The sequence below is a fragment of the Acromyrmex echinatior genome, chromosome 4, assembly GCF_024713525.1.
Source record: "Acromyrmex echinatior isolate Ae372 chromosome 4, ASM2471352v2, whole genome shotgun sequence".
Taxonomy (NCBI): domain Eukaryota; kingdom Metazoa; phylum Arthropoda; class Insecta; order Hymenoptera; family Formicidae; genus Acromyrmex; species Acromyrmex echinatior.
The window spans coordinates 4,493,062-4,505,702 of NC_141855.1; the positions used below are offsets into that span (position 1 = coordinate 4,493,062).

Sequence of the window (12,641 nt, forward strand, 5' to 3'; positions counted from 1 at the left end):
CCCTCCCGTCACGAATAGTTTTGATTCATGAGACGGTCGGCAAGCGGAGCGTGCATGTCGCTCGCGTGTATGCGTATACACCCTTCTACGTGCCACTGCATTTCGAGGTGTACGTTTCTCTCCCTTCACCCCTTCACCCGGGACACCGCGAAATCCGACACTGCATACCAGTAACCTGACTTCCAAGCCTTCCTCTCCCAATCCCGTTCCTCGCCTCTTTCCGCGCGAGCTCGCGCGCCCGCCACGTTTAAACACGTGTCAACATGTCGGTTGACATAGATTTTTCGCCGAGATAGAGAACCTGAAGAATAAGACGAGCGAGGCCCGATCGGCTCCGTTCCATCGTATGAGAAAGAGAATGAAGGGGCGAGGCATGGAGCGACGAGCACGCGGGAAGCAATGAGGCGCGAGAGGCAGGAGACGGCATCTCTCTTTCGAAACTAGTTTGTACTTCTGGTAGACGAGGAGGGCTCGTCCCCTGTTCTCCAGAGGGCGAGATGTTTCGGGTGCATTTAACACCGGGAGGCAGAGCATCGCTGCATTGTCGGATCCGATCGCAGCAGCATCGCTGCGTTACGTCCTCGCTTAATTAATGCCGCTTTCCGGAGAGCGGACCGGACGTAATAAAACGTAAGAATAAACTGTGAAGAGCCAATCTAGGAATCTTATTAACCGCGATCCATATATTGAATCGTAATGGATATCTTCAAATGTATTTGAACTTTTAAAGATTTAAAAAGTCAATTTGTTTTTAATTTTGTCGTATGATTTTCATTTAATATTGATAATTTTTATTTATTTATTGTATATATCAGGTCTATAGGTATTACACATCGCTAATTTAAATATTATCGAAATGATCATGAAGTATGCACTTGAAATATTTTTTAATAATTAATAGTGATCACAAAATATTAAATGACGAATATTTATGAATAAAAATATCATGCATACCATAAATAAAGATCATAATTATGAATAATGACTGCCAATTCTATTGATTCAGCTTAAGCTGTAACGCTTGTTATAAAGATCTAAGGAGTGTTGCAATCTATAATTGCACGTTACGGTACATTTATATTATCATGGTCATGAGAAATAAAAATTGCAATATCTATTCCAGCATCAATCAGTGCAATATGAAATAACATAATAACTTTTGTAAGAGATAGTTTTCAAAGAGAGTAATGCTCACAAATGTAGATAATTAAATTATATATCTAGTTTCGTGAGATGAGCTTTTCTTCTATCTCTAGTTTTGTAAAAACGCGGTTTGCTCTCTAAGAGAATTTTCACTGCTGAAAAAACCGATAAATTTAGATAAAAACCGATAAATTTGCAACATCTTGTCGATTGACAAATCATCAGACATTCGTCAATAAATCACGTTGTTCGATAACTTTTCATTTCCAATGTACTTAGCACAGACATGAATCATCCTCGTCGCGAAGGACCAAGGTGCACTATCCGCAAATGTATCTACATACGCAAATGCGCGCTACGGGGCGAAAGTTGCGATATATCCGTTATAATTTCGTACCAAAGGGGTGAGTACACACGGGAAGGTGCGTATTGCTTCCATATGTAGGAACCATTTGTTCCGGAAAATGGCGCAATTTTGTCTCCCTGGCGCAACGTCGGAACAAATGCAATACCTTCGCGGTCGTAATTTAAACAGCGAGCCCTTCACGTGCCTCGTTGTATTTATTCGGGAATATATAAGGGATCTCTCCTCTCTCTCTCTCTCTCTCTCTCTCTCTCTCTCTCTCTCTTTCTCTCTCTTCTATGCAAGGATTCTACATTCTATAATTTCTGTTAGATACATGTTTAACGTGGTGGTAATTTCGTCGATGCACTTAGCGTACGCTCAGCGATGTCTTTTCAAATTGATTTAATGCGGTTGTTATATAACGGAGTCTATAAATCTGTAAGAGTCTGTAAATTTGTAAAGCTACAATAACTAAAATTAACGATCTGAAAATTCCAAGAAAATTACTCGGCGACTTTTAGCGAACTTACAATAGAAAAAATTTTTAATGAAATTAATAGGTGGGAGGAGAAGACAAAATTCGAACGAGATCTCTTACGATATGATAGTAATATAAGATTGAAGGAGACCTAGATGATGATCGACCCATATAGCGCATCGGAGTTATGACCTAACGAGGCCCTTGCACATGCAACGCCTCGGGCAGTTGCTTAGTTCGTCCCGGAATAGATACTCCTCCGAGCAAACAGGTACACAGTACAGTATATAAACTAACGTACGTAATTGGCAATTACTCTGCTATTTCACGCCGTTTTTGTGTACTACACTGTTTTCAAAAATCTCAATATGTTCTCTGAACAAATTTCTTGAATTACAAGTATTGACGAAGTTAACGGAATGATATTTTTCTGGTAACAGTTTTATAATAATGTCGAATTTTTCACATAAATAGTTTATTTAAAGTCGCTGAATACCTCCTTTACGATTCATTTTTTTGACTGTTAATCTTTAAAAAAAAATTAACATTTTTGTATTATAGATATTTATTTAAATATTTTGAAACGTCTGATCATGTTTTTATATTGTGGAAATCCGCAAATTTCTCTTTATCTATTTTGTCATATATTTGCCATTACATACAATTTCTCTGTCTAATCATATACTCATGAATGTCTGTTTTCATATTCAATTTGTATTATGTAAAAGCAACACGCCAGCTTTGCGCATACGCAACTACTTTCGTTTTCTCTCTCGCGTTTTCTCTCTGTTACTGAAAGTTTCCTTTCTTTAGAATAATACTTTTGAGACTTCCACGAGATATTTTCTTTAGAGATGCCAAAGGGTTTGCGGGTTATCGCTATATTGTGATCCATTCTTCTTCTTTTATAGCTCAAATCAAGCCTTGGCCTCCCATCTGAAGATGAGGTTCAAAATAATGATTTTTCTAGAATTGGGTTGTAAGTCTAATATCCAACTGTATCGTAATCTGAAGGATCGACGCATGTATCTACCAACAGTTTTTAACTTCGACTCTAAACGTCGATGACAAATATATTCGGCGGTTTATCATTGCCTTCCGAAAGGTGATGTCAAATTTTTGTGTTCTGGGTGGATTTGAACCTAGACTTTTGGCATAGAAAGCAGCTGCTCTTACGCCACGATTGCCACAATTACAAAGTGTCCTGATGCATAATTTCTTTAGAATCCTTCGTTCTCTATACAGTTGGCCATTTGTCGTGTGTTGCAAATTTGTGTAATAATTATAGATTTTGTCAGTAAACATATTAAAGTGTATGAAGGTTAAAGACGAAGAAAATCATTTAATTTCTGACTCTATCAAAACGAATAAAAATATCAAATATTGAATTAATATTTGAAAAAATAACACTTTAATCTGTTTTTGCGCTTGGTATTTCTATTGCGTTTCCTATTCTAATATCTCTCGCTCGCGAGAAAGGATACTAAAAGGACTTACCTTCGCGCGTTGCGGGTCTCGGCACGGCCAGCGAGGTCCGAAGAGAGGGAAAAAAATCAACGAGCAAGAAGAAATCAAGATCCCTCGCGCGCCGCGGGCTTTCTACTTCCCTCGGAGGGGTGAGTGCGTGCGTGCGTTCGTGCGTGCTTGCCTGCGTGCGTGTTCGGGGTCTCTCTCGCGTGCGGCGTGAGAACTCTTTTTCGGGCCCTCACGAAACGATAAAAAGTAGACGAAGAGGAGGACGAAGTAGCACCCGGGAGCTCCTGTCCCTCTCTGTTCCTCTGCTCTCCTTTTCTATCTGCTTACCTTGCCTTCTTTTTCTTTCTTTCTTTCTGATTTCCTTTCCCTTTCTCTCTCTTTCTCTCTCTATCGATCTCACTTTTCTCTTTCCCCTCGATCGCTTCTCTTATTATGCGAAACGGCACACGAATCTCAATGGCTTTGCGTGATTATTAATTAAGACGTTCCTTGTCGAACCGATTCGTCAATGAAGATATCCCGACGCGCGACCGCTCGCTATCCCGCGGCTGTCCTTAGGTCACGTTAATTATAGCTGCAGGTAAATGGCGCGCTGCGCCATTCCTAATTCGCGTGTTTCGGTCATATGCGAATATATCACACGAGAACATGCGAGACGTTGTCAAAGGACCAGCAACGTTTCGCGACTGCGTCTAGCACACAGCAAGTTAATTAGTCTGATTAATCAGAGAACTTGATGCTGACTGTCGCCGCGTCTTTTCCCGTCCTTTGAGAAGGACGAGAAATCAACGATCGTGAGACAGTGACATGTAATTTAGTATAATTAGTATTAAAGAGCGTTTATATTGTAGCATCATGCGACGTAGTCAACTGGGGAACTCAGGGCTTAATAATTCGTATATCCCTTGCCGATGTTCGATCGAGAATTACGACGATTTATGATTGTTGAAATCGAAAGTGCAATCGTCGCTAATTGTTCATATCGTTTAGCTATCAGTTAACTGTCAGCGATTACTACCCACTGTTCAATACTTCTTCCTTCTACTGATACCTGGATCCTTTGTAAGCGATCGAAACATTTGCAGTTTCGCGAATATTTGATTTGAGCAGCATGAATTGCTGTTAACGCTTATTAATTAGCTTGCAGCGATTCCCAGTCACTTGTCAAATGTTTCCTTTGATATAACACTCCGATCGCGTGTCCATAGCATGCAGTCTTCGTCCGACCGTTTCACAGAAGCGTGACTCTTGATAAGCGTTAATTATCCAGATATTAATTAGTCGTAATCACAATTATCATTCCATCGTGTGCGATTCACTTTTTAATTGTTTCTTCACTATAACATCTCTATCTTGGAACAAAAGAATGAGGATCACAATCATGCAATCCATTAATTACTAAAGTATAATTAATACACTGTTATTTATTATCTGCATTAAATGTTGTAACCATTAGCGTTTATCAAACGGCACATAAATTCTGTATTCGATCGTCTATTCGATGCTCCACCTCGAAGGTGTTTACGATCACCTTCGATAGAAAAAATTCTCCTTCTTGCTAAGAAACCAGGTTCATACAACATTCATAGTACTATCGACAAATGAAAATTCTTAATGCATTAATCCTGTTTACGATCGTGCTGCTTCATCTAATAGCAATCGAAAACTTTCGCAATTTAGAGACCTTTCGAAAGGGACACGACGAAGGTAGTGATCGAGTCGCACGTATTTCCTGCTCTTCCTTTACAATCACTTAATCGCTTTCCTCAACTTGAACGTTTTATTTCAATGTGCACTTGTACCACGCATTAAATGCCACTGCGCGTGCAAACATCGCGTTCATGACATATTCATTTCAAGTGAAGTAACGACTGACCCTTGGGTTTCTTCCACTTTAAAAATTCATTCACGAGATGAGTAATTGACGCAGTCGCCTGTTGATTTTCTCGAGGTCGTCGTCGATTAATAGCGGTTAATGGTTGCAGTAATCCTTTGATATTACTTAGATATCACTTATGAATCGGAAAGCGAGTTTGGATATGCATTAAAGTTAAATTTTATTTTGCAGCCTAGAATCTTTTTTTATAAATTGTACCACAGATTTGAAATAGTTCGGTCAATCTTCGTTCATCTCCCACTCAAATAATCCTTTATAAATAAGAATACGAACTTACAGTTCTGCGATTGAATAATTGAAACAAATGTAGTACGAAATCAGTGCGTTTATAAGTTAAATTATCTTCGTATCTTATCTCAAAATCGCCTTATTAAATCAAGTTACAAAGTTTGAATGATAGCGTACAAGGATAGTGACTGAAGTAAAACAAATTTCCTTAGTTTCTCTTAGGTCACTGTTTATGTACCAGGAGTTTCGTATCGTTCTCGGTCAATAACGAGCAACGGCAATGTAGACTCGTACGTTAAGTTAAGTTAAACTTTGCCTTCCATCTTCGAATTACTCTCGACGAATTGGGACACGAAGTTTAGACTCTCTCTTTCTCTCTCTCTCTCTCTCTCTCTCTCTCTCTCTCTCTCTCGGGAAGTAGCAATCGGATTAAAATAAATCCTCTGCACTAGCCTTGGGTCACTGAATCACTTTTTATAAACCAGAAGCTTTAAATCGTCTTGCGGAAGATAGAAAATGAACTGTGTATGATAAATAGAAACTATCAGTCTGTTATTAAGTCAAATCACATTCCACCTCAACAAGTCTTTACATGGACGTCTTAAATCATTCGTCATTCTTAAACCGTTATTCGAGAGTCCCGTTGATTTGTCGATTGTTTACGCTTATTATTCTTTGATAAACAAGAAACGATGTTAAACACTCAATCAAGTCACTTTATTTCTTCTCTCATTTCTTCTTGTTGTCTTTTTATGAATCAAGATAATTGGACCAATTCCTTTCCGTCACCCTCACAGGGTCACTAGTTTACGAATCCGGATGCGAGGATGGAAATGGTTTCACGAGGTTGTCGACGAACCGGGCGCGCACAAGTCGGATTAATTACACCGACAGATTAATCAGTAGCCGGAACTCACTCGGCCGAGTGGGTCGCGGCACTGGATGCTGCACTGTCGCGGTCACTCGTGGCGACCGCACCGTGGGACGCATCTCGGGGGCATTCGCACGCGGGCGCTTCCGGTTAACCGGAAGCGGCACGCATCGAAGAGAGCGCACCCTCGGGTTCTCTCTCTCTCTCTCTCTCTCTCTCTCTCTCTCTCTCTCTCTCTTTCCCACGCGAGCGACTGGAGCACTCCGATCGCACTCACCCGCTGGATCACCGGTAGCCCGCGCTACCGAATAGCACTGATTCGACGAACACACACACAATTGATGACACACACAAACACGCGCGACACACACACGTACACCGGACACGTACGAGAATTATCCGCTGTCCTCCTCGTGCGTTCGTCCTAACACGTCTGTGTTTTTAGGATCGTCGAAGGTATCGGACACGTCGTTTAGCCGATCCTTTTCGCGAAAGTTACGTGACTAATTCACCGTCTTAATGATGTCACGATGATAATGATGATAATGACAACGTTGCGAGCAAATTGGCACAATGATCATCCAAAATCAATGGAGACATTTGTCAACTGTAAAGATCCTTGAATAAATTCGTCGGATCACGATTTCCTTCCGCTACAATATCCCTCGAGCGTGTTCATGGAGTGACGTAACGCGGCAAACGCGGTAACGATCGAAAAACGGAATCGGTTAGCGCGTCCGAGCCGCTCGGATGGACCACCGTGATCCGGCCTCGGAACACACGCTCGTTGGACTGTCGTTCGGAGCAGCTCGGGCCGCGGTTTAGTATCAACGTTCGTTCTTGGCTTGCGTCGCGCCCCTCCCGGGACGCCGGCCGACGCCAATCGAGTGCGCGTATACCTACTACGTGTACGTACCTGCAAACCTGCAGGAGGTGAATCCACCTCTGCCTTTCCGCCCAACCTGAATCTCGACTGCGCGACCTGCGCCCGCGCGCGTGTCCTATTCTATGCGATTGCATGTATACGTGCCTGCGGCTAACACATATACACATACGTTTATAGGTGTGAAGCTAACATATATAGGACCTGCGCCTGCGATTCTAATCCATTTCCATTGAACATTAATAAATAAAGACACAATTGTTTGACAATGATAAATTTCTGTCATTGGTGCATTTTATATTTCATACAGCACAGAAGCTTGCAGCAACATTTTCAATGTTATTGCAATATTGTTGGAACGTTGTAATGTATAGGAATGATCTGTGCTGTATGAGATATAAGTCGATATCCATAGAGCTGAGGGTGCAAATGTTTGAAATACTTTTATTTAAAACACATTATTTGCAATACATACACTGTGATAAACATTAATTTACGCACAAATAACTGTGTTGACTCTTTTTCTCTCTCTTTCTCTCTCTCTCTCTCTCTCTTACTTTCTCTTATGCTTTCTTTATTTAATTCTTAATTATTATTTCAAGAGTTTTAATTGCAAGTAATGTTGCAGCAATGTTACTACAAGGTTTTGTGCTGTATTGATACTATTGTTTACTTACTATTATTTGTAATTAAACAATGCGATTTCTGTAGGAAAAAGAAGGAAGGAATTGCGTGTTAATGTTCGGATTTGATTTTGTCATGTAAAATTGATGCAATTAAATTTCGTTTTCGTACTTAAAAATCTCCTTATTTCACTTCATTAGATATCCGCGAACCATTTGAAAGTTTCTTCACGACTTCTCATAAAAAAGAATTAGAATCAGCGCCAAGTCTGCTATTGCACCTCCCGATGCTAATGAAGTACTTCATATTACGCATTAAAGAAATTTTTTTGTGTTGTCTTTTTTTTATAATAACATAGCGGATTAGCTAAACCTGATCCGAACAGCATATTCGACGGAATCGGATGCATCATTTTGACTTTGCGCTTTCGCTAATTGGCAGACACCAATCTAAATACTTTTAAACATTCGTTTAATGACTGGTCTGGCATAATTCTCTGGTTGTTTCCCTCTCCTCTGCCCTCTCACACACTCTCTCCCACTCTTTCTCTCTCCTTCTTGCACGTGAGCCCAACTCGACCCGAAAGGTGGATCGATAGGATGAAAATGGGTTAACGTTTTACGATCTCACCTCGTACCGCTAATTTCATGCATATTCGGATTAGTAGATACGAGGCAAGATATCCGAGACCGGAATAACTGCGGATTTCTTCCTTTTGTTCTTATCCTTTTCCCCCTCCTTTTTTCCCTTTCTTTTTATTTCTTGTTCGGCAAGATGTAAAAATGCAGTATTACCGCGCTCTTATCGAGAGCGTTACGGACTTCGTGCTTTCTGCATGCGCTTGCTTGCACGAATGTTATCGGATGTCGTATACGACATATATAGATGGATATGTACCGTTTTGTATGCTTCGTTATCCTGTGAATGCGCATGAATCCCTCACGAGATTGTTTCGCAAATACTTTTTACGAACGTCCCATATCTAGTATCCAAAAGTGTGTCGCGGTGTGTATCTATCAGGTGTACGCAGTTTTTGCAAGTAGCTGTCATACTGAGTGTACAGGAGTGCTAGCAATTGACAGGTCTGCATATGACAAACGTGGCAAATGACAATTTTGTCGAAAATCATTTGCCAACGCCGCTAGATTCTCTATAAAGTTTAAAAACGTGTTTGTAAAAGCCAAACATAAATAATATTAGATTATCGATACTGTCAATATATATTTCGAGCTCCTGTATCTCGTACCGAGAAAATTATCAAATTTTACTCCGGAGTTTTCTTCGTGATTAATAATGATTACAGTTACTAATTGTGAATAATGGATATAGAATTCTTTTTTTTGTGAATATTTCATTACTCTGATTCATTAAATATACTACTGATTTTTTACTCTATGTAAATAAATATGTTTTTACTCCACATAAATACATATACACAGTTTATTTCATCTCATAATTCCATCTCATAAAAAAATATTTTACTTTTGGCTTGAAGTGTTTTACTGGTAAAAAGTGGAAATAAACCTATAGTAATAATAAAATTAGAACCAAACCTATAGTACAACTGTACGAAGATTTCTTTCTACAAAGTAATTTATTTCTACAAAAATAAGTTAAAGTGCAGAATAAATTTTTTTTCGTCCGAGACTTTGTTGTGAGTATTTCTCTTGATAAAATAAATAACATTTATCATAGTTTCTTTAATTTTAAAAATTTTTTCTTTCTTTTTTTATAATCGCTGTTGTTCGTAAAGTCGTATGAATGTCGTTATATATATAAACATGATGATTATACAGTATCTTTTTACAAACTGTATCTTATTCCGTACTTTTAATTTACTTTTGTTCAAGAAATCACTTCCCGTCTGAAATAAGTCTTGTAATAAGTCTTTTCCTACCCTGTATATAAAATATGTATAAATAATAATTTTACATACTATAATAATGGTCTCTCATTTGCGGTATAAATTAAACTCTCCAATGTAACATTCAAAGGTATTATTTAATAATTTATTCTAAATTATATATACGAAATACGCAAATACAGAATTATGGTATTAACAATTTCAGAAAAAAACGTGATAAATAATTTAATATAGATGTCAGTTATACTATTTAATATTAACGAAATGATTAATTTATGCATACAATATAATAATGATGTAATTACGTTGTGATGAAACTGAATTTTTTAATACATACATTGAATAATTACATGATTTTCCAAAAGCTTATATTTTCCCGTGTATTATGCTTCAACACGTTCTCGGATTATATTTATTTTCTGCGGATGCGATGTATTTTACTTTCTGATCGTAGCCTTTTCTATCCCGCCGTACACTCGAAGGAAAACGCTGGAAGTGTCGTTGAAAGTTTCGAGCACTCAGTCTCACCATTATTGTTGGTAGTCTGCTAGTAGAGAGAAACGCGGAGGAAAGCGCCTACGCGCGCGTCTGTGTGCGTACGGATGCACGTCTGTGCGTGCTCAGCGTGTGCGGAGGACGGATTTCATAGTCCATGTAGTTTGGCATCAATGCGAAATCTGGGGTTGGTTTCAGACGCACGATAAAGCCATTTCAAATTGAATAACAGATTTCTGGGCGCACAACAAAATGCACTTGCCGCGGAGGTTTCCGAAGCCTAGAAAGGGGATTTAAGCGATGCTATGTGTGCCTTTCTCTATCTTCACGCATGGCGCACACGCATTCACACGAGTGTCTCCTCGCTTATCTGACTTTGCCCTTAAAAATGGGATCTATTTTTTCAATTATATTTTTCGCGCATTCAAACATTGCACGTATACTGATTTATTATTCAGAAATAAAAACGATTATTTTTCAAAATTATCACGAGCAAACTAAGTAGACTTTATTCACATTTTCTTATTCACATTTTCAATTCTCAATATAATTCAGATGAATATTGAGAGGAAAGTGTTTGATATTTATGACAATAATTGCATAGAAAAATAATTATGATTAAAAACTTCATTTTTATAATTATTATCTACTGTTATATAATGTTAGTAATAATAATTATATTTATAATTGAAGATATACAGTTAAGCACCGAAAATAACAATAAATTAGAGTTAAATATCAAAATTGCAATCATTTCTTTTTCAGCAATTATTGTAGAAAGTGCACAGTTTCTTTAATTACTGAAAAGGAAAGATAATGATTATTTCACAATTTTATATTGAGCGACCACTGTTGACATCTCTCGGAATCTTAAGTCGGTTGAATAATTTTCGTGTGAACGAAGATGACTCGCTTTTGCCTAATTAGTCATATCATCCGGCTCCGTTACGTACTCATTGCTACTCCGGAAACGATTCCAGGTAAATCCGATCTCGGGATTCGATTGCGAACCGCAAACGGATTTGGCGTGTGTTCCGCTGAGTAAATCCTCAAGAATGCTTAAAAAGGCTTGTAGGAAACCGCTAATTAAATTATTTTATCATTTCAATAATTCTCAATTGAAAGACAGGACAAAATCATTTCCTGCTTATTTGGATTAAAAAATTCCAATTCGTAATATAATACAAATTAATATTAAATCTGACACGTAAAGGTTTAATCTGATTAAATCTAACGTGTTTTACATTTTATTTGATGCTTTTTTACATTTACATATTTATGTTTATTCACAATAAAATATTGTATGTATACTCAATAATAATTTCAAATACTGAGGATAGCCCAATAAAGGAAAACATTCATATGTTTTATATCACATTATTAAACTAGACTAAACTAGCAATAGACGAATGTAGTTTTAATTCATAGTAAAATCTATCGTTGGCATTTATACTCTTTTTATATTACATAATTTTGATTTATAATAAAAGTTATTGTCAATTTTTAACATCCTCGTGTAGAGGTTCTTTTTATTTTTAAAAATTAAATTTTTACATTGTTATTTATCTATTTATTTATAGTTTGACGTTATTAACATTAACATTTTTCAATATTTAAAATAACTTTTTGAAAAGCTGATCAGATTAACATTTATTGTTAATATCTCATTTATATTTCCAATAAGTTCTTTCGTATTATACTTCATTTATTGTCGTCACATTGTCGATACATCACGGAAATGTTGCATCGTTGCTAGATATTCACCGAGCTTTGACACTTGTCTGAAATAAAGAGGAAAGAGTTTGAGATACCGCATTACAATACATTACAATTTTAAAGCAGCGCAAGCCAGCGAATTTACTTGCCAGGCAAGTGGTATACATTCTATCTATCGCAGAACCTAACCGGGCTCGCAAGCTCGCGCTCGCTTCTCGATTAAGCCGCGCGATTAGGACAGGCACCATATTACAGAAGTCCGTTTGATCGTGACGCTTTGATCAACGCTGTTACGAAAACAGAATTACCATTCGTTCGTCACCACCGCTCGCCGATAACATAGTCAATTCCAGGCAGTTTCCAACTTCCGGCGTTTGCCTACGGAACTAATATTTCGAAACTTTTCACGGCTGTGACATGACGACGTCCATCTCTCTTTCTCTCCATCGTTCGCTTTCTCTCGGTGGCTCTCGCGAGAGTTTTACGACGAGAGGTCCCCGCGCACTCGAAACGAAATGAACTTTGAACGCGAGCGGATTCGAGCAGCCGCGTGTTATGTAGATGGTCACGTAGACGGACTGGTACAGCTTCCGGAACACCCAGGAGCTTTTGTTGCGCGA

At 38.3% G+C, this 12,641-nt stretch overlaps 1 protein-coding gene across 3 annotated transcripts in view; it reads right to left on the reverse strand.

The window, feature by feature from the left end:
* LOC105152941 (latrophilin Cirl) overlaps window positions 1–7,452 on the reverse strand; it is a 476,845-nt gene extending 469,393 nt beyond the window's left edge. Inside the window, exon 1 of one of the 3 annotated variants that reach the window (XM_087406038.1) lies at window positions 3,465–7,452. The gene's annotated coding sequence lies outside the window, so the exon portion shown is untranslated. The remainder of the gene's footprint in view (window positions 1–3,464) is intronic. The other 2 variants (XM_087406030.1, XM_087406032.1) reach the window with 2 other exon arrangements.
* Between the last annotated feature and the right edge of the window lie 5,189 nt (window positions 7,453–12,641).